This window comes from Giraffa tippelskirchi, chromosome 8 (genome assembly GCF_054371585.1).
Source record: "Giraffa tippelskirchi isolate mGirTip1 chromosome 8, T2T-mGirTip1v1.2.pri, whole genome shotgun sequence".
NCBI classification, from domain to species: Eukaryota; Metazoa; Chordata; class Mammalia; order Artiodactyla; family Giraffidae; genus Giraffa; species Giraffa tippelskirchi.
The window spans coordinates 49,697,813-49,720,587 of NC_137282.1; the positions used below are offsets into that span (position 1 = coordinate 49,697,813).

Genomic DNA, 22,775 nt, shown 5'->3' on the forward strand with positions numbered 1-22,775 from the left:
ACTAACATTAAAAATGTGGATCATCTAAAGTTGAGGTCAATTACTCCCCTTGATCGTCCTTGAGTTTGTTCAGATAGCTGATTATTCACTTGCCAAAATAAGCTCTCAAGTAAACAAACAGTCTGCTGAAAGAACAAAGTAGGAGATATTTAAGTGCTTAGCGAATTCAGTCACAGACACTAGATGGGGAAAAAAAAAAAGAAAGAGTGGTCTGAGGGAGCGTGCGTGTGGCAGGGTGTACAGCCCATGCCTGCTCCAGAGATTCCAGCCTTCTGTGCACACAGCCCCTGAATCCACTGCTCAACAGCCAAGTCCTACTTGAGTTGAAGTGACAGAAGTGTTCAAAGTCTTATCACAACAGAAACAACGTTGTCCAAAAGTCAACATGTTGCTGAAGAAAAAGATTGATTAAACTGAGGACAAATCCCTGGACACATCACTCTGGAACAAGAATGAACTACATGAAAAGTACAGCCGTCCCTGGAGTAGTCTCCAGTTCCCCCAGAACTTTCTAGAAGGGTAATTTGTCACTGATGAATTTAAGACATTACTGGGAAAGGACTGGGGGACTGAGGTTGGGGTTGATCTTCTACAAATCTCTATGAATATACACAGACTTCTTAAAATGGACCAATAAAACGTAAGTCAGTAAACAGTACACTATGAATTTTGATATATAATAAATTAGCAACCATGACACATACTATTGAATTTCGTTTATCATTCTTTGACTGCATATATTCTTTAAGCTCTTTACCTACAGGTTCAATGAGACGTTTGCAAATTCTTTGATTGCATATTAAGTTGCATAGTTTTTTAGGCTTTTTTAAAATCCCAAATCTTAATGCTTTGAAATTCTTAATTTTCACAACTTGTTACTTGCTTTGGTACTGGTGGGTTGGAGAAATCCAAAAGTTTGAGATTAAAATATAATGCTTTGGGAAACACAGCATTGTTGATTATTTCTCACACTGGGTTTCCTTTACCTGACATGTTCTGTCCATGAAAAATGCATAACAAAGCACGGGGTAACAGCCCCTCATCCATCTCACTTCTGTTGCAACACATGCCTCCAGGGAACACATCTGAGGAACATGTTTCCTTTCATTTTTTTTCACAAGATTTTAGTTGAGGTTCTTTCTCAGTGTGGAGTGACTGGCAAACTGTGAGAACCAGAAACTAAAAAATTTTGATGATCGACGAGAAATAAATGCTAAATATGAAAATTTTTGTAAGAGGAACTCACTCTCGACCGAAAAACCTTACACTTACTTAGCGAGTTAAAGTACTTTATTTCTTCATTCCGTGAAATGATATTGAATGAGGATGACACTGGGGATTTGAAGGTCTGTCTTATTTTCACTCACTTTGTGGATTATCCATTTTTAATCTATTATCAGTTTCCTAACTGTTGAGCAGCTAACTCCTGGACAGCCCTCCGGCTGCTGGGTAATCTTTGTGAACCCAGAGATACTTTCTTACTTAAATATTAATCTGAGAAAAAATATCCATAGCTAAATCCACTACAAAAGTAATGAGAGGAAACATTCCAAACACTAAACAGGAATGCATTTTTAATTTATTTATTTTTAATTGGAGGATAATTGCTTGGTAATATTGTGTTGGTTTCTGCCATACTTCAACATGAATGGGCCATAGGTATATATATGTCTCCTCCCACCTGGTTCTCCCTCCCACCCCTCCAGGTTGTCACAGAGCACCAGGTTTGAGTTCCCTGCATCAGACAGCAAATTCCCACTGGCTATCTATTTTACATATGATAATGTATATGTTTCAATGCTACTCTCAATTCATCTACCCTCTCCTTCCCCTGCTGTGTCCATAAGTATGCTCGCTATGTCTGCTCACTATGTCTCCACTGCTGCCCTGCAAATAGGTTCATCAGTATCATCTTTCTAGATTCCATTTATACATGTTAATATATGATATTTCTTTTTCTCTTTCTGATTTACTTCATTCTCTATAAAAGGCTCTAGGTTCATACTCATTAGAACTGACTGAAATGTGTTCTGCTTTACAGATTAGTTAAAAAAAAAAATTCAGTCGCTCAGTCATGTCCAACTCTTTGTGACCCCATGGACTGCAGCATGCCAGGGTTCCCTGTCCATCATCATCTCCCAGAGCTTGCTCAAACTCATGTCCATCGAGTCAGTGATGCCATCCAACCATCTCATCCTCTGTCGTCCCCTTCTCTCCTGCCTTCAGTCTTTCTCAGCATCAGGGTCTTTTCTAAGTAAGAAATGAGTAATACTCTGTTGTACATATGTACCACAAGTTCTTTATCCATTCATCAGTCAATGGAAATCTAGGTTGCTTCCATGTCATGGCTATTGTAAACAGTGCTGCTATGAACATTGGAGTACATATGTTTTTTTCAATTATGATTTCCTCAGAGTGAATGCTCAGTAATGGGACTGTTGGGTTACTTGGTACTTTTATTCCTGGTTGTTACTGTTCTCCATAGTGGTTATGGAACCAGAGATCAAACTGCCAACATCCGTTCGATCATCGAAAAAGCGAGAGAGTCCCAGAAAAACATCTACTTCTGCTTTATTGACTATGCCAAAGCCTTTGACTGTGTGGATCACAACAAACTGTGGAAAATTCTTCAAGAGATAGGAATAGCAGATCACCTGACCTGCCTCTTGAGAAATCTGTATACAGGTCAGAAGCAACAGTTAGAACTGGACATGAAACAACAGACTGGTTCCAAATAGGAAAAAGAGTACATCAATGCTGTGTATTGTCACCCTGCTTATTTAACTTATATGCAGAGGACATCATGAGAAATGCTGGGCTGGAAGAAGCACAAGATGGAATCAAGATTGCTGAGAGAAAATCAATAACCTCAGATATGCAAATGACACCACCCTTATGGCAGAAAGCGAAGAGGAACTAAAGAGCCTCATGATGAAAGTGAAAGAGAAGAATGAAAAAGTTGGCTTAAAACTCAACATTCAGAAAACAAAGATCATGGCATCTGGTCCCATCATTTCATGGCAAATAGATGGGGAAACAATGGAAACAGTAACAGACTTTACTGTTGGGGCACTCCAAAATCACTGCAGATGGTGAATGCAGCCAGCCATGAAATTAAAAGATGCTTGCTCCTTGGAAGAAAAGTTATGATCAACCTAGACAGTATATTAAAAAGCAGAGACAGTACTTTGCCAACAAAGGTCCATCTAGTCAAAGTTATGGTTTTTCCAGTAGTCATGTATGGATGTGAGAGTTGGACTATGAAGAAAGCTAATCACTGAAGAATTGATGCTTTTGAACTGTGGTGTTGGAGAAGACTCTTGAGAGTCCCTTGGACAGCAATAAGATCCAACCAGTCCATCCTAAAGGAAATAAGTTCTGAATATTCATTGGAAGGACTGATGCTGAAGCTGAAACTCCAATACTTTGGCCACCTGATGCGAAGAAATGACTCATTGGAAAAGACCCTGATGCTGGGAAAGATTGAAGGCAGGAGGAGAAGGGGGCGACAGAGGATGAGATGGTTGGATGGCATCACCGAGTCAATGGACATGAGTTTGAGTAAACTCTGGGAGCTGGTGATGGACAGGGAGGCCTGGCATGCTGCAGTCCATGGGGTTGCAAAGAGTCGGACACAACTGAGCAACTGAACTGAACTGAACTGAACAGTCACTCTCTAAAATGATAGGAAAAGCATGTGAGTCCATTCAATTCATACAGGAATCTTATAGTCTCAAATACTCTCAAGCCTTATAAATGAGTTGAAGCTCATATAGAAGATATCAAAAATCCTTAGTAGATTCTAAAACAATCATATCCAGGTTTTTCTGAACTAACCCCTACCTAGCGATGCCTCCACCCTGTGCATCAGGAAGTCTGGCCTGGCCTCCAAGTCAACTGAGTTCTAGTTTGAAACTCAAAGTTCATGTGAGATCCCTCCTTTTGCTAAAAATTTTTAAAAATATATTTATTTGACTGTGCTGGGTCTTAGTTGTGGCATGTGGGATCTAGATCTCTGACCAGGGATTGAACCCCAAGCCTCCTGCATTGGGAACACAGACTCTTAACCACTGGACCACCAGGGAAATCCTGAGAACTCTGCTTTCAAACTAACATATCACACACATTTTCCCCTCTCCCAATGGTCCCCTTCATCGCAACCCAAATTCTAGTTACCACCTGAAAAGAGACCAAGGAAAAGGTGAAAAGAAAAGTGTAACGACTGACCAGAACTTTATGGAAACAGAAGGCAAGTTTTCAAAAACAGTGTAGAAACTAGGAGTGTAGCTGTACAGAACATTGTGTAAATATCTCCCTGAAAGCACACAGTCCCCAGAAGTTACAGTATCTCAGGATCAAAACACAGAAAGAGAAATACATGTGAATGATGGCAAATGACTTCTGTCATTTGGAGAAAAAAAAAAAAAATGAATGCATCTTTCTCTTTCCATGTAATAGACGTAAGCTGACATATTTTAGAACAGAAATGACTGAGCTTAGTAATTGATATCATGTCGGTTTGGGCATCGTTTCCTTCCAGATGTTCAAGGAAAGACTGATGGTAACTTACACCTCAGCAAATACATTTCAGGATTGCATTCCACTTCTGTGAGCTGCTCACTGCCTCCTGCTTTCTCAGCTTTATTTTTTTGTTTTCCATCCAGTACACGCTTTGCTCTCGGACTGCAGTTAAAAGGGTGGTGACCACGACATATAAATACTGGAGCAAATACCGGAGCAAAGCAGCCACTCATGACCTGGCCCAACACCAACCTCCAAACCCCTGAACAGAAAAAAAATCTGCAAGAAGCCCTCTGACCAATATGGCGCAAGACACGGGTTTTTGGATACCCGCAGGCAAAAAGAAAAAAATGCAAAACAAAACCCAAAGAGCAAGAAACGTCTCATAAATTCAGAATGGAGCTTTGAAGTCAAATGTTCAATCAGACTTGCCAGGATCCGCAGGTGGGGCTGCTGGAAGTGTTAAGAGCCAGGCAGGGGGTAAAATGCTTCCTTCTTCATTGAGCCAGGCCACTCACAAAGGTTCCAGGTCAGAGTATAGGGTTACAGTAAGTAAGGCAAGAAGGAAGCTGCGTTAGACCTCAGGATGAGGTCAGCTGAACATCCTGCCACAAGAAGAAAGCCCAGCTCAGAGCTGGTGAGATTGAAACCAGGCCACTGCTCTCTGGACCCTAATGATGAAACTCTTCAATCGTTTATTATTTTTCACCTAGAGTATACATTTATTATCAACTTTACACACACGTTTAAAACACAAGCTCTGCTAGACTGGGCTTCTCAGGTGGCTCAGTGATAAAGAACCTGCCTGCCAATGCAGGAGACGTAAGAGATGCGGGTCCAATCCCTGGGTCAGGAAGATGCCCTGGAGGAGGGCAGGGCAACCCACTCCAGTATTCCTGCCTGGAGAATCTCATGGACAGAGGAGCCTGGTGGACTACAGTCCAGGGGGTTGCACAAAGTCGGACACGACTTAAGAGACTAAACAACAAACAACCACTAGACTGTAAATGCCACCAGAATGTAAATTCCTCAGGGTGGGGATCTTTATCTGTTTTGTTTGCTGGGCTACTCAAGTGCCTACAATGGATACACAGTAGGGACTTCACACACATTTGTGGAGTAAATAAAGACCGAGAAGGAGGCTCATGACAAAGATACAGCTCCAGCAGGGCTGTTTGTAAGTCTGTGCAAGCTGTGTCCTGCACAAAAGCACCTTGCGTATGTGGATGCCTTAGTCATGTCTGACTCTTTATAACCCCGAAGACTGTAGTCCACCAGGCTCCTCTGTCCATATGATTCTCCAGGCAAGAATACTGGAGTGGGTTGCTATGCCCTCCTCCAGGGGATCTTCCTGACCCAGTTATTGAACCTGCATCTCTTACATTTCCTGCATTGGCAAGCAGGATTTTTACCACTGAGCCACCTGGAAAGGGCCTATAAAACCACCTGGCCCCCTGCAAAATGAGCCTGGAGACCTGCCAGTGTGTACCCATCAAAACCTGGTCCTGGCCTGTGAGTGCAAAGCTCAGAAATGGGGCCTTTTTACAATCTGTCCACCCAAAGAGGAAGCTGTTTTGTGGGCAGGGTCCCCAGGGCTCTGCCAATGCAAGCTTCCTCCAGGAGGGTACTCAGTGAGTGTGCAGGGCAAGGCAAGGGCATGAAAATAATGCAATGAATTTCACCAAAATCATTCTAACAGACTTTTTGTCAGTTCATTTCATTACTCGGGTCTTCCTCCATTAATAACGCTGTGCCATCAACTTAGGATACCCCTTTACCAAGTCCTTACAAATGTAATTCACAAGTAGAATTAGAAGCCTTGACATTATAAAGACGTTTGCCCTACTTCTTATGTAGCCATTAACTAGTCAGTGTGCTTCTCTGAGCACATGGATCATTTTTTCTTTTTCTTTTCTTATTTCTTAATCAAGTATAATCAGTAACTGAAAGTGTCTAAGATATTTAAGTGGAGAGAAATATGAGCATGGGGGTAAATAATGAATGAATCAATGTCTAGGTATATGTCAAGGTTCCTTCACTTTGGTACTAGTGGTATGTGAAGCCAGATAATTCTTTGTTGTCAGGGGCTTTCCTGTGTATTTTAGGATTTTTAGCAACATCTCTGATATCCACACACTAAACGCCAGTAGCATTTCAGCCCCCAGCTGAATCAAGCAAAATGTCTCATGTTTCCAAATGTTCCTTAGGAAGCAAAATCACACTCAGCTGAGAACCAATGATATAGGTAAAGCTGCCATACTGGGATTAAGGTAAACCTAAAAGACACTTAGATATTATAGTCATGGATAATTAAAAAGAATCACCACAAAAGACTAAAATGGGTCTAAGCCTTAACATCAAGATGGGAAGTGGTCCAAGTTCGGCTTCCCCAGCTGGAGAACACAGGAGGGTAAGAGAGTGGAAGGATGAGCAGAGACAAACACCAGGCTAAGCAAAAATATGGGGCAATATTTTTAAGTGGGTGAATTAAGTCACAGATGGAAAATCTAGATTGTGCAATTCCCTTTGGGCTCCACATAAGGTAGTAATCTTAGGTTGGATCCACATGTGTGCATTTGAACCAACTAACCATCATCCATAGATTTTTTTTTTCCCCCTTTGCCTGAAAAAACAATCTTTGCTGCAAAAATCAAGAGTACCATTATACTGTTGGCCTGATTTAGAGAATGTGTTGGTTGAAATAATATCTACTGCTAATGATAAAGAGGGACAACCAAATAAATAGAAGTGGTTGGTTTGGTAATGACTTCAATGGCCAGGTTGAACCCCTAGAGCCTCTCATTTAAGAGTTAGGTCACTTGGCTTGTGCTTTTTTTTTTTTTTTTTTTTATGCTGCAAAAAGCTTTATTGTTTCCATTTGGTCCAAGGCTTGAGAGAGGGCTCCAGGGTGTTAAAAAGCTGCGTAGTGGCTGCAGAGAGGGGCTTCAAGCAGCCCTGATGTTAGGTGGGTTCTTCAAAGGCCACTGGTCTCCAGAAGCTCCTAGTCGTGCTTGAGGGTGAGCCTTTCGAAGAGATACTCGCCCAGACCAGCCTGAGGACCAGCCAGCCTGCGGAGGTTGGTTAGGTGGTCACCCATCTTCTTGATGAGTTTCACTTCCTCATCTAGGAAGTGGTTCTCTAGGAAGTCACAGATGTGGGGGTCTCCGCGGGCAGAAGCCAGGCCATGCAGATCCAACAGGGCTTGATTCAGGTTCTTCTCTAGGAGAAGAGCGGCTTCCATCGCGACCTGGGTTTTACCCCACTCATCCTGAGATGGCTTCTGCACGTCCAGGAAGAGGGCGCGGCCGCCACGCTGGTTTTGCAGTTTCAAGAGACACTCCGCTCCTTCGCGCTTCTCCTTGGCCAATTCGCGAAAAAAGTGACCCACACCCTTCAGGGCCACATCGTCGCGGTCGAAATAGAAGCCCAGAGAGAGGTAGGTGTAGGAGGCCCGCAGTTGTATGTTAACCAGGCGGTTGACGGCGGCCTCCACCTCGGTAGAATAATTCTGACGAATCTGGGAGCTCATGATTGATCGGTAATAAGGAGTTAAAAAATGGTGGCTGGTCCCGGTGATCGCGGACAGCTGAGTGGCTGACTCCGGAGGTTGCGACTGGAAAAAAGGTTGGAGGGTGGTCGGAGGCTGGAGCAAGGGGTGTCCCTGGGTCTGTTCCATCCAAGCACTGTTGAAGCAAGAGACAGATCCGCGGGGCCGCCAAGCGCACTTCCTTGGCTTGTGCTTTTAAGGAGGAAGATGTTTAAAACTCTGATCTCACTCCTCTACCCTTGGCAATGGATCTAGCTGCTTTTTTTTTTTTTTTTGAGCTTCTTCATTCAGGCTTGTCCCCAAAGTATCTTAGAACAGACTCTCCAGAGACAAAGCTAAAGATTGGTAGAACTGCATCCTATGAAAACTTGTGGGAAAAGGAAAGTGTAAAACTGAAAGCATATCTTTGCATCCTTCCTGGACTTTTTGAGCATTCTAGTTGATGTCTGGGAACATTTATATAGGCTATATAGTTGCCTCATTTTTCTTGAGACACCTTCTTCATCTGAATTCTAGAACTATAGTCTTATGTTTTCTAAAAACTTAGAAGCCCCAGCTTCTCCAACTGGGGCAACTGAACTTGGACCACTTCCCAGCTTGATGTTAAGGCTTAGACCCATTTTAGTATTTTGCAGTAATTATTTTTAATTATCCATGAATATAACATCTAAGTGTCTTTTAGGTTTACCTCCTCATCTTGCTGCAGGCTAACATGGGAAACCCAAAGCTCCTATTCTCTCATTTCAAGCTTGGTTTGACACTTTGTTATCAGTGCACAGCAAAGTAGGTATAACAAGCCACAGTAAATGTTTAGAAAATATGACAGCAATTTGACATAACAATTTCATATCCATTAAATGTAATAACAGAGATAAAATAAATAGCTGGCATTTGCATTTCTTTCTTTCACTTTCCTTTTAGTTTTATTTTCCCTTTAAATTATTTTTACCGTATTTGATAAAGTGTCCATCCACAGCAACTGAGAAAAAAAATCAAAGTTTCTTAAGCGAGATCAGAGAGACTTTGAGAAGAACCATGTTCACATGATCTCATTTAATCCCAGAGTTTTAAATCACTATCTCAATGTAGCCGGCATTCAATTTTATATCTCTAGTCAGATTCATTCATCCAACGGCCTTCTCATCTCTCCGCTGGGAAGTCTAAAAAGCATCTCAAAGTGACACATCAGAAATCAAGTCTTGTTTCTTGCTCCTCAACCCTGCTCCACCTGTCTTCCTCACCTCATTAAATGGTGCTACAACCGACCCAGTTTTTCAGGCCAGACCCTCAGGGATCATTATTGACTAGTATGTTTCTGCCAAGATTTCCAAGTGGCACTAGTGGTAAAGAACCTGCCTGCCAATGCAGGAGACATAAGAAACGAGGGTTCAATTCCTGGGTTGGGACGATCCCCTGGAGGAGGGCGCGGCAACCCACTCCAGTATTCCTGCCTGCAGAATCCCATGGACAGAGAGGCCTGGCAGGCGAGTCCATCAGGTCTCAAAGAGTCAGCCACGGCTGAAGTGACTTAGCACACACACATGTTTCTACTGCCCCAGACATTCTATGCAGTAGAAATTCCTGGTGGCTCTGGCACTAACAGATATTTCGAACTGAACCACTTCTCACCAAGATCTCAGCTCAAACCATCATCTTTTCACCTCAGAAAAACAAAAGAGTTCTGCGATTTCTCCCTGCTTCTCCTCTTGCCCACCATATAGTCTATTATCCCTGGCAGTTACATTTTTTAAAGTATACACCTGATCAAGTTCTCTATGCTCCAAATTCTCCAATAGATTCCCATCATACTTACAATGAAGTCCAGCATGTACCATGGTCTAGGAGATGCTACGCAATCTTCCCTGCCATCATCCTTACCTCACTGGTAACCATCTTCCTGCTGGTAACACCTTAACGCACATTCCTATTTTAGGAGCTTTTGCATCTTGCTTCACACTGCCTGAAACACTTTTTTCCCTAGACATGTGCAAGCCGAACTCTCTGTTTCCCCAAGAACCCATTTCATGTAGCAACACTACCACCCCTTATCATAATCACTCTTACTTCCATGCACCTTGCTTGGAGAATCCCATGGACAGAGAAGCCTGGCGGCTACAGTCCATGGGGTTGCAAGAGTCAGACATGACTTAATGACTAAACCACCATCCATGTATCTTAGCTAAATACTGTAATATGAGTTATCTATTTCAAAATTTGTTAAATGCCTCTCTCTTCCCGCAAAATGTAAGCTCCATGAGGGCAAGTATTTAGACTTCTTCACTGTAACAACTCTCCTGTGTCTACAGAATGTCTGACACAGAACAGAGACTCAAAAATGTGCTCGAATGAATTACTTTATTTCAAACATGTCTGTGAATACAGAAAGGAGTAAAAACAGTAACTAGCTAACAAAACGGTTTTGCTCCTTAGGCTTATCATTAGTCATCCCTTTTATTCCTTTGACATTTTTAATTGAAAAACTATGTACCCTCATAGCTATGGTGGTCAAACAATTAAATACCTATAACTAATATTTAGACTGTTAAGTAATCAGCCACAGAAATGTGAACTGGAGAGAAATACATTAATTCAGACTCACTTGATCCTTATTTCTTGATAACAGTTTGAGTTTTATTCAGCAAGCAATAGACTTCCCTGGTGGTTCAGATGGTAAAGAATCAGCCTCCAATGCAGGAGACTCAGGTTCGATCCCTGGGTCTGGAAGATTCCCTGGAGAAGGGAATGGCACCCCACCCCAGTATTCCGGCCTGGATAATTCCATGGACAGAGGAGCCTGGTGGGCTACAGTCCACAGGGTCCCAAAGAGCTGGACATGACTGAGTGACTAACACTTTTACTTTCCTTTACTTTCAGTAAATAATGGGAAGTTTAATGCAATTGTGTACAGAAGAGTGAAAGGAAAACGTTTGAAAATTTTTAGGAATGCCAACTGTCCAATACCAGGAAAGAAGTCATAAAAGTACCAATGATTTCAATGCTAATCACAATGTAGTTTCATCCATTCATCAGCACAGGTCACTCAAGGCTCTACTAGACAGCTCTCATTCATTCATTCATTTTGCTACTTAGGCTTATAACGCATTCATGCATGTTACAAATATTTACCAAACATCTACCATGTGTTGGACTCTGTTCCAGGGGGTGGGAAGGACAGAGCCATTGACAAAGCACACAGAAGGCCTTCCTTCACTCAACTGCCTTTCCAGGATAGTTTTGTTAGTTCTGACAACTGTTTGTGAAAATAGTGAAACTACTTTTCATCAGTCAAATTCTGTAATTCACTGGTTTCGAGGAGTTTAGAATCTTCCTTTATAGAGATGGGTGTGCTCTCTTCTCTAGCTCCATATTTTCAAATGTCTGAATGGCTTCAAAATTAAGATATATTATTCTCCTCCATCACCACAGGGGAATACAGTTAGGGAAATGCTTTTCATATTTTTGATTTATTTAAGACAAAACCACTTGTATTTCTCACTAGGGAGTATTTATATAAATATACCCCCTATAAGTAATCTCATCAAGTAGTTTTGGATGAAAAATCTTTGAAAACAGCAGAAAGTGTCCATGAAGCAGAAATGGACTTAAGAAAGCTATGTGCACAATTAATAATCCAGTCATTTTCTGAGCAGTGAGCTGGTGCCAACACGCTACTTATTCTGACCTCAGTAAAATCGTTAACTCTGATTTTTATTCAAACCTAACTGTCACCACCATCAGATCAGGGACTTAATATATTTGTCCCCTGACCACGGCACCCTAGTGCATTCAACAAATTTGCTTTACATTTATTTGTGAGATCATCCTGTTCCAGCTGTTGTTGTTTAGTTGCTCAGTCATGTTGGACTTTTTGTGACCGCATGGACTGCAGCACACCAGGCTTCCCTGTCCTTCACTATCTCCCAGACTTTGCTCAGACTCATGTCCATCGAGTCAGTGATGTTATCTAACCATCTCATCTTCCAGTTGGGCTTTTGGTGTTTTCAGGGGGAAAATGTTCTTTTTTCAACCTCTTAAAGGATGGTTCCATTTTCTTCATAGAACTTAATTGTACTATACAATATCTTCCTTCTTTCTTTGCTTCCCATCTTGCTTTTTTTTCGGTAAGGTAACCTCTGGGAACACATGAATTCATATTCACCACACAGAGCCAATGCATCTGAAAAATTTGTAGTCTTTGACTCTTTTTTTTTTTTTTTTTTAACACCCAAGAGCAGCCTTTTCTGGGAAAAGAAGAAAAACAAAGATCAAGGAAGGAGCTTTAAATCTCCCCCAAGGTGAATTCAATGCCAAAGAATGACTTCTTAAATATACAATTTCACCCTGACTGCCAATCCATAACTTTTGGAAAGAAAGATTTTTTAAGCTGGAAATTCATGTGAGAACTATATGAGAAAGAAGTTTCAAGGACATGCACAAACACCCATATCTATCCAATGGGTAAATCATCAACAAAAGAAAGTATTATATTTAATATTGGGCTGTAATCAAAATTAAAAAGATGTATCAGCAAACTTAAAGTGTGTGTGTGTATGCGTGTGTTAATATGAAGGCCCAATACTAGGCTGTATCTAAAGGAATAGTGCTACTTAGCATCATGTTTCTCTCTATAAGAATATTTGCTAAAATATTCTTTGGCTTTCTATCTGTGTTGAGGAATGTTACAGGAAAGATTATGAGGATATGTACCTTTTAGTGGATGATACTGCCTTTTAGTCCACCTCTTTTCCTCCACCAGAGGAACACACAGGAGACATTTCTCTCTTTGGAAAATGTCTGCTGATCTTGAGCAACTTCATTATTTACGCCTTATAAATGTATTGAATTGTGCAACTGATTGTCTTTCTCTCTTTGGACAACTAAGGAATTCAGCCAAATCTGTGAACCCCCACTGACACGGGGCAATGCTCAGCATTAGTGAATATCACCTATTACTCAGTAATGTTTTATTCTTCTCTTCTTGCTTTCCTTTGCCCAATTTCCTCTCTGTTGATTTTATCCCATTCTCTGGGTGAGCCACCTCAAGTCCACTTTATTGAAAAAGTAGGGATTTAAGGAGACCGGGAAACATTTACCAGCAAACGTAATTTCTCATTCGATATATTAACACTCTCACGTGTGATTCGTGACTACATGCGCATCCTCGGAAGCTAGTGGAATCAAACATAGGTCATTTTAAAGGTGAAATGAAGATGGCAACACATTCCAGGGGAGCCTGGAGAGGTCTATGTCCAAACAGGAGGCTCTGGGTAGACAGTAAAGGGAAGACTTCGGTTTCTAAGAAATGCATTTGTAACATGATGTTACCAGTATGTTTCAGCTGAGGTTTGAAGACTCCAGGTCCAACCTGTTAAAGCAAAGGTACTGCACTATGCAGAACTTGTGGAAAAGGAAGAGGGGGAAACCAGAGAGTATGAACAAGTCCGGGTCAGTGATGCCACCACAGCAGCATCAGCGAGAATCCCCTTGTCCCCTTGCCTCTGTCCCCTCCCCACCCCATCCTAGAGGTGTCAGAATCCCCGGTTAGCAGAAGGGGAGGCTGACAGAGAGAAGTAACCCACACACTCTGCCTCCGACAGCCTGCAGCCACCCCATGGGACAGGAAGTAATCCAATCTTCCATCAGGTTGGACCCTTTATCATTATATTCGCTCAGACAATTGAGTTACTGGAATAAGGTTGTCTCCGCATCTTAGGTAAGAGCTACTGAAAAGTCTGGGTCCCCATGGGGCTTCCCAGGTGGCACTAGTGGTAACGAACTAGCCTGACACTGCAGGTAGACATGAGATGTGGTTTTGATCCCTGGATTGGGAAGAACCCCTGGAGGAGGACAGGGCAACCCACTCCAGTATTCTTGCTGGAGAAATCCTATGCACAGAGGAACCTGGAAGGCTACAGTCCATAGGGTTGCAAAGAGTTGGATTTGACTGAAGTGACTTAGCAGAGAACAAGAGCCCCTGTGACTGCTCATCAAAGGAGGTAATGGCTGGCCCTTACTGGATAACAAAGGGGCCATGGGAGACAAAAAGACTCTGCTTAACAAATATACGTCGCAAGCCATGCTGGCTTGACATGTTGTTGACATATTTTCCCAAGTGTGACATATTTATTTGTCACGGTTAATTTTATGGGTCAACTGACTGGATCACAGGATGTCAGATATTTGGCTAAACGTTACATCTGGGCGTGTCAGTGAGCACACTGCTGGATGAAACTAGCACTTGCCATGGCGGATTCAGGAGAGCAGTTTGCCCTCCTCAATGCGGGTGGGCCTTCATCCAACCCACTGAGGACCTGAACAGAACAAAAGGGCAGAAGAAAGCAGAATTTGGCCTTTCCTGCCTCATTTTTTGAGATGGGATGTGGCCAGCTGCAACTCCTGGTTCTCAGGTCTTTGGACCTGGACTGACCTGCACCCCCAGCTTTCCTGGACTCAAGTTTATAGTTGGTCAATGATGGGACTTCTCAACCTCCATAATAGAGTGAGTCAATTCCTCATAATACATCTCTTCATATAAAATATCTCCCATCGGTTCTCTTTCTCTGGAAAACTCTAACACAGTATTATTTTATCCACATCATGGCACTGAACATGTCCTAACATATAAATGACATCCCTTTTTTATGGGTCTCGGTGATTCTCTCCTACTGTTTTCATACATTTGCAGGCAAACATCAGCTCTATATGGGGACCCAGATGCCCAATCACATGTGTTAGCTTTCCTGAAGGAAAATCACAGAACTGAAAGAGATCTTGTTATTTGTCTTATTTCTCTACAGACTATTTGATTCAGATAGTTGTCAAAGTATTAGATAGTGACAATGTCATTTATGGGAAAATACAAAAAGGGAGGGGCTTCCCTGGTGGCTCAGATCATAAAGAGTTTGCCTGCAATGCAGGAGACCCGGGTTAGATCCCTAAGTTGGGAAGATCTCCTGTAGAAGGGAATAGCAACCCTCTCCATTATTATTGCCTGGAGAATTCCATGCACAGAGGAGCCTGGCGGGCTATAGTCCATGAGGTTGCAAAAAGTTGGACACGACTGAGCGATGAACAATTTCACTTTTCTTCACCCAAAGGGACAATGGAAAATCTCCTTCAGTTCCAGATCTGGCGAGGGGCTTCTCAACTGTATGATGAAACCTGCATAAAGTGATCATTTGGTAAAGTGAAACCCTCTTTACAGAGTAAAAATGTTACTTTCCTCTTATTCTGTTTACTCTTTCTTAAACCTCAAGGGATAGCCTCTAGGGTTGGCATACTGTTGCTTTTAAAGTAAGACCACTTGTGTGACATTTGTAAAGTTATAGATCTCAAGTCATTTGTTCACTGAAGTGTTTGTTGAACATCTATAAGTTCTGTGGCCGTGATGTAGGGTAGGAAGAACGCACAGTGCAATGGAACATTTCATCCACTGGGGGAGACAGTGTGTCATAAACGTTGTACGATGCATTAAAACAAAGAGCTTCTGGTGCCCAGTGGAGGAAGGACCAGGGAGAGGTGACTGTGGGGGAGGGGTGAAGATGACTCTAGATCTAGGGTGCTTGTGTGTGCTCGGTCCTGTCTGACACTTTGCAACCCCGTGGACTGTAGCACACCAGGCTCCACTGTCCATGGAATTTTCCAGGCAAAAATACCATTTCCTTTTCCAGGGGGTCTTTCTGACCTGGAGATTGAACCCACATTTCCTGCATCTCCTGTATTAGTGAGCAGATTCTTCACCACTGCACCACCTGAACTAGGTTGCTGGGGCTCAGATCTGAACTTTTCCCCCTTTACTGCCTATATGACTCTGGGCAAACTAGCAACCTCTCTGTGTTGTTATTTCCTCATCGATGGAAAGAAATGATAATTGTACTTACTTCGTGGAGTTACAGATATTAGAGTTAACGCAAAGAAAACACACACAACAGTTTTTGGAAAATAGTGAGTGTCACACAAGTTTCAGATATAATAATTACCAGATTGCATTATCTGTGGTAATAAGGAAATTTGTTGTTCAGTCACTAAGTTATGTCTGACTCTTTGAGACCCCATGGACTGCAGTACGCCAGGCTTCCCTGTCCTTCACTATCTCCCGGAGCTTGCTCAGTCTCATGTCCATTGAGTTGGTGATGCCATCCAACCATCTCATCCTCTGTCGTCCTCTTCTCCTCCTGCCTTCAATCTTTCTCAGCATCCGGGGGCTTTTCTAATGAGTAAGTTCTTTGCATCAGGTGGCCAAAGCTTCAGCTTCAGCATCAGTCCTTCTAATGAATACTCAGGATTGTTTCCTTTAGGATTGACTGGTTGGATCTCCTTGCAGTCCAAGGGATTCTCAAGAGTCTTTTCCAACACCACAGTTCAAAAGCATCAATTCTTCAGCGCTCAGCCTTCTTTATGGTTCAACTCTCACATCCATACATGACTACTGGAAAAATCATAGCTTTGGCTAGAGGGAACTTTGTCAGCAAAGTAATGTCTCTGCTTTTGAATATGATGTCTAGGTTTCTCATAGCTTTTCTTCCAAGGAGCAAGCAAATACCTGGTGTCTTTTTATCCATAAAATAAGTAACAGGAACTGCATATATCCCATCAGACAGAAGTGTGTCAAGTGTCCCCTTGAGGCTGTAAGAGAAGGTGAAATTTGAATATTTCCCTTTCTAGCTTTTAAGTTGAAGGAGGGCAAAGAGAACTGTTGCTGAGGAGTCCAGGCCTTGGGTTCTAGGATTGTCTCTCTAGTGCATGAATTTTCTTAAAACCAGTCAAATTCAGAGGGAAGGACAAAGATGACAGAGCAAAACCAAGGCAAGTGCATTATGTGTTTACAAGTAAGTTGTGTGCATTTGCTATTTTATATGGGCTTCCCCGGTGGTTCAGCATTAAAGAATCCGCCTGCAATGAAGGAGACTCAGGAGATGCAGGTTTGACTCCTAGGTCAGGAAGATCTCCTAGAGAAGGGTGTGGTAACACACTCCAGTATCCTTGGCTAGAAAATCACATGGACAGAAGAGCCTGGTGGAACACAGTCCATGGGGCTACAAAGAGTCAGACATGGCTGAAGTGACTGAGAACACACACACTGTATGTTATGTATTTATCAAATTTAAGATTGGTGATTTATTTAGGTCTTTTAATTATAAACTTATACAATCTTACAGGAAAAATTCACCAGTTTATAAAATAATATTGTAATGTTTATAAGAACTTAAGGGTCACCATGCTTATAAATTCAATTTAATATATTTATGTAAATTTCTCATAACTTGGGACTGTTTGGCTTCTTAGATCTTTGAAAAGTTTAAAAATTGAAATGAATATGTTAAATTTATGAATGCTATTTAAATATTTAATGAAATTTAATTAACTAAGCTGCAAAGGTCCCCTTGAAAGTGATGGCTGAACTGTACCAGATTTATATACAGAATAATGAGAGTTTGAGCTAAATTTAGGAGTGTAAGAAAAGCTAGGCTTTGGAATTCGCAGCTTTAATACTTTGAATATTAATCTGCTAAAACAAAAATAAGTACAAATGATCTTTTCTTTGGGTGAAACACCTAGAAAGACACCAAACCTCACATTGAAAACAACTACAGGAAACAGTTCTTGCTTCAAATCATTAAATCAAATTCTAGGTCTTATTATGAACCATTGCCTATATTTTGTTCTACACTGTCTTTGCAAAATATTTCCTTGTAAAGCTTCTCAAAATTCTCCAGTGACCTCTTGCTAATAAACCCCAAAGCTTTTAATCTCTCACCTTCCTGAAAGTCAGCGTACCACACTATTGGGAGCACTGAAGTACACCTTTTTTCTTTGAACATGATCCCATTCTTCTGAACAGTTCAGTTTCCTATTCTGATTTTCCTGGATCATACGTCACCTTTCAGAAAACAGATCTCACTATCCCTAAGACCATGTCATCTCAGACTCTTTCTAGAAGATTCTGACATTTACTATTCAAAATCAACGATAAGTAGCTTTGTTTCTTATATGTGGTAACTGGCTACTCTTGGAGGGACATGCCCCTCTACTGTACTCCTCTCCCCGACAAACATTTTAGTTACATTAGATTTATGTCAAACTCCAATTTCTGGTCTCTGCATCTTACGACAATTATGTTTGAATCATTTTTGAGGCACTTATCCTTCCCAGCACAGCACTCTTCACATAGAAAATACTCATTGGATATTTTGCTAGGTTCATGAGTGTTATTTGGGCTTCCCTGGTAGCTCAGTTGATAAAGAATCCATCTGCAATGCAGGAGACCTGGGTTCTATCCCTGGGTCGGGAAGATCTCCTGGAGAAGGAAATAGCAGCCCACCCCAGTATTCTTGCCTGGAGAATCCCATGGACAGAGGAACCTGGTGGGCTACAGTCCATGGGGTCACAAAGAGTCGGACATGACTGAGCAACTAACACTTTCACTTTCATGAGTGTTCTTTGGAATTAATTAATCTTTGTTTTCTAAAAACAGTAGTATACTAACTTCACTTTCCTGTAATTGCGCTCATGTTAAATATATGTTCTGATTTTATGCTTGGTCCACGTCCATGGGTACCATCTCAGCACACACTACTGTGCTTGTCACAATGTAACCATTTCTGTAATGTTTGCATAGTTTTACCCCTTCTGAGTATACAGGTAAACCTCATTTTACTGCTCTGTGCTTCACTGGAATTCTCAGATACTGTGGATTTTTTGTTGCTGTTGTTTTGTTAGTATTAGATTTTTTTTTTTTTTAACAAATTGAAGATTTGTGGCAACCCTGCACTGATAGGGATTACAAGGTGACTCAAACAGTAAAGAATCAGCCTGAAATGGGGGAGACCTGGGTTTGATCCCTGGGCCGGGAAGATCTGTAGTAGGAAATGGAAATACACTCCAGTATTCTTGCCTGGAGAATTTCATGGACAGAGGAGCCTTGCGGCTACAGTCCATAGTGTCACAAAGAGTCGGACACAACTGAGCAACTAACACTTCACTGTGTTGTGATGATTCATTATTATGATGATGGCTAGCATTTTTCAGCTAGAATAAAGTATTTTTAATTAAGCTACGTATATATTTTAGACGTAATGCTGTTGTACTCAATAGACTATGATATAAAGATAATTTTTATATGCACTGGAAAATAAGAAAAAAATTTGACTTGCTTTATCGTAGTGGTCTGGAACTCAACCCACAGTATCTTCAAGGTGTGCCTCTAATTGTTCTGGATGAAACTATTTTATAATACTAAATAGAACAATCTGAAATCACTTAATCTCTGAAGAAAGGAAAGTCTTGAAGGTACAAAATTCCTTTGCTCTTTCTGCTTTAAAGTCCAAGGGCAATGTCATTACTCCTGATGGCATTTTGTTTTCTGTATTTGACACTAGGAAGCTGAAGGAGGAAATTGTAACCAAGAGGAAATCCTTTTTTGACGTTAAGTTGTGGTTCCAAATATGCAAGCATTTCAGTTTTAGACAAAGTGGAGTTTCTATAGATTGTGATCTTAAAATATACAAACCACTCATTTTCATTCTGACCTTCAGCCCCACTACTTTCAAAATGGAATTGCCTAAACTGACCTCACACTTGCCTCTGCAAATTTAGAAATAAAAAGTCTTGCATCTGACATGTGGAGACTTTTATCTAAAAATTAAAACACTGTAGAGTGAATGAAAATATAAATAAAAGAGATAAATAAGAACAAATATTAAAGGCTTCATTTTAATTACTAAGAATTGTTTCACCGCCCCTGGGTTATTTAGTACATCAGTTAATAAAAACGATTTTAAAAAAACCCTAATACTTTTTTTGGGTAAGAATCCAGCTACTCCTTCTCTTGTTTTTATTTTGTTTGTTGGTTGGTTTTAACAAACAAAGTGACCCTTAAATCCTGAAAGAAACGCTAACTCTTGACGTGCCCTGTAATTTGAGGAAAGAAAGCATTCCAGACATGAATAAATAAACACATCTGTGGAACTGACCTAAGAATTATTTGGTCAACTTTGCCAGAACCAACTTTCAAATATTGAGTTTTATATCTGGGGGAAAAATGTTCAAGTATGGAAAACAAACATACCATGGGCAAAAGAGCTCGTAAGATTCACCAGAGGGAAATGGAACGAGAAAATCCGTCCATCTGTTCATACCTTATTTTTTCATTGCATTTGGAAACGTGCTGCACAGAGATAACTTTGTTCAGTCCTGAAGTGCGACTTGACATGACTGTTGTTTCTGGCGCCAGATGTACCGCACAGGACCCATGAAGGGCGAGGAGCCGGCCAGGGGAAGGCAGCTGCCAGCGGCTGCAAGGGGATCAGAGCCCCTGATCAGCCTCCTCTCCCTCTGTCCTCTGAGCACACTCAGGAATTCGATCCATCAGGTAAATTCATCATCTCGATTCACCAATGGCAAACTTTCAGCATGAACAGGGGACCGTGTGTTCCATGACCCACCACATGTTGCAGAGATGGTTCAAGGGGAGCTGTCAGAAGGCTGATGCTCTGCATTGACTTATCTTGGTCACCTATGTCTTGCGCTCATTAATTTTTTCACCCAGAAGCAACATTCTCTTTTTCATCTTTTTCCGCCTAGGATCCTTCCTCTTCTCCCCTCCCTGGAACACTGTGGAGTAAGTTTTTTCTTCTTAAGCACTTCCCTCTTGCAAGCAAGAATGAACTCACCAGGTTGTATCTCAGGGGTCAGTGGTATCTAGAAAAACCATTCCCTTCCCAGACACACTGGTGGAGATGCTCCCCAGCATCACTAGCAAGAGAGATGAGCAACCTGGTTTAAAATACAAACTCTGGGACTTCCCCGGTGGTCCAGTGGTTAAGTAGCTACCTGCCAATACAGGGGACACAAGTTCGATCCCTGGTCCCGGAAGATCATTCATGCTGCGAGGCAACTAAACCTGTGTACTACAACTATTGAATCTGCACACTTAGCGCCCATGAATATCAACAAGAGAAGCCACCACAATGAAAAGCCTGTGCAGTACAACTAGAGAGTAGCCCTCTCTCATTGCAACTAGAGAAAGCCCACACAAAGAAGCAGAGACCCAGTGCAGCCAAAAATATATAAATAAAATAAAATGTTTTAAAAAATATATTAAAAAATACAACCTCTTACCCTTGTCTGAGCAATCAGCATGGGGTTTCCACTTCCAAAGTGTTAGACTAATCAATTAATCAATTCTGATGTCAGTAAAAATGTAGGGGTTAGGTTTGTTATTTGGTCATCCGAAACAACACTATTTTATAAGAGAGGCTCTAGTGGCTCAGACAGTAAAGAATCTGTCTTCAATACAGGAGACCTGGGTTTGATCCCTGGGTCGTGAAGATCCCCTGGAGAAGGGAATGGCTACCCTCTCCAGTGTTCTAGCCTGGAGAATTCCATGGACAGAGAGCCTGGTGGGCTACATACAGTCTATGGGGTTGCCAAGAGTCAGACACGACTAAGCAACTAACACACATAAGTGATGCTAGTCTCTGGACAAATTAGAGTTTAACATTCATCAACAGGCACCGGAAAACTATCCAGTTGGGTCACACATCTAATTGTGAATGGAAAAATAAACCCTAGAAATAGCTTCTCCAAAATAGAACAAAACTTATTTTTACAGTAGGAACATGAACAAGGTTTCATGTAATAATGTAACTCTATCTACACCCTGTTCCTAAGACCAAACCAACTAAACTAACCCTCTCTCGTTATTTAACAGAAAATCTCAGAAAATTCTATGACTTTAAATAAAACATGCTTTGAATTATTATCTTACATATTTTTGATGTATTTAGTAAACATCTCCATACGATCTTGAGGTGTCTTGAAGGGAACTTTTATAATTTAAAAAAATGAAAAGCAAACAGCTCAAGAAACCAGGACCCATGAAAGATGAGGTAGAGAAATAATAAAAAGCCAAGATATGATTAATTCTGGGACATATTAAAATCCAGGCTTCCATGATGGCTCAGACAGTAAAGAATCTGCTTGCAAAGCAAGAGACCTGGGTTTGATCCTTGGACTAGGAAAAACCCCTGAAGAAGGAAATGGCAACCCGCTCCAGTATTCTTGCTTGGAGAATTCCATGAACAAAGGAGTCTGGCAGGCTACAGTCCATGGAGCTGCAAAGAGTTGAACACAACTGAGCGATGACGCACACACACACACATACTAAAATTCTATACAGTTTTTACAAGTAGGCTGCACATTTGGTTCTGAATGTCCTAGTGGCCAAAGAAAACAGACAAATACAATCATTTAGAAGATTCACAGCATCTATGCAAAAGAAAAATAAATGAACATTTGTGACAAATTCCTTCCAAATTTCTCTATTGTCAGAAAGTATAGACTATGTCAAACAGGAAAAATGCCTTTAAAATTTTTTTTTTTTTTTTTAACATCGTGTGTTTCAAGAGAATTCTAAGCACACATATCTTTCTGGCCACTGAACTTGTTAACTTGATAATGGGAAACTAGCGGTCGTTAAGGCTTTGCAGTTGTTTCATGAAGCATGTGCTTATTTGTCATGGAAACTCTGCTTCCGTTCTTTCTAATCATTCATCGTGGAGCAGCACTGCTCACAGATAAGAGTGCGGAATCTGGAACCGGCACCTTTAACTATTAGTGTGAACTGGCTGACTTGTGTCATTTCTCTGGGCATCATTTTTCCCATTTGTAAAGTGGTGATAATACTAGCATGAACCTTTTTAGTTCA

General features: G+C 41.3%; 1 protein-coding gene and 1 pseudogene across 6 annotated transcripts in view; both read right to left on the bottom strand.

The window, feature by feature from the left end:
• Positions 1 to 22,775, bottom strand: part of FBXL7 (F-box and leucine rich repeat protein 7) — a 431,217-nt gene that overhangs the window by 177,398 nt on the left and 231,044 nt on the right. The window lies entirely within an intron of this gene.
• Positions 6,425 to 11,825, bottom strand: LOC145517044 (ferritin light chain pseudogene; annotated as a pseudogene). The gene has a single exon (XR_014061950.1). The product of XR_014061950.1 is annotated as a ferritin light chain pseudogene (transcript).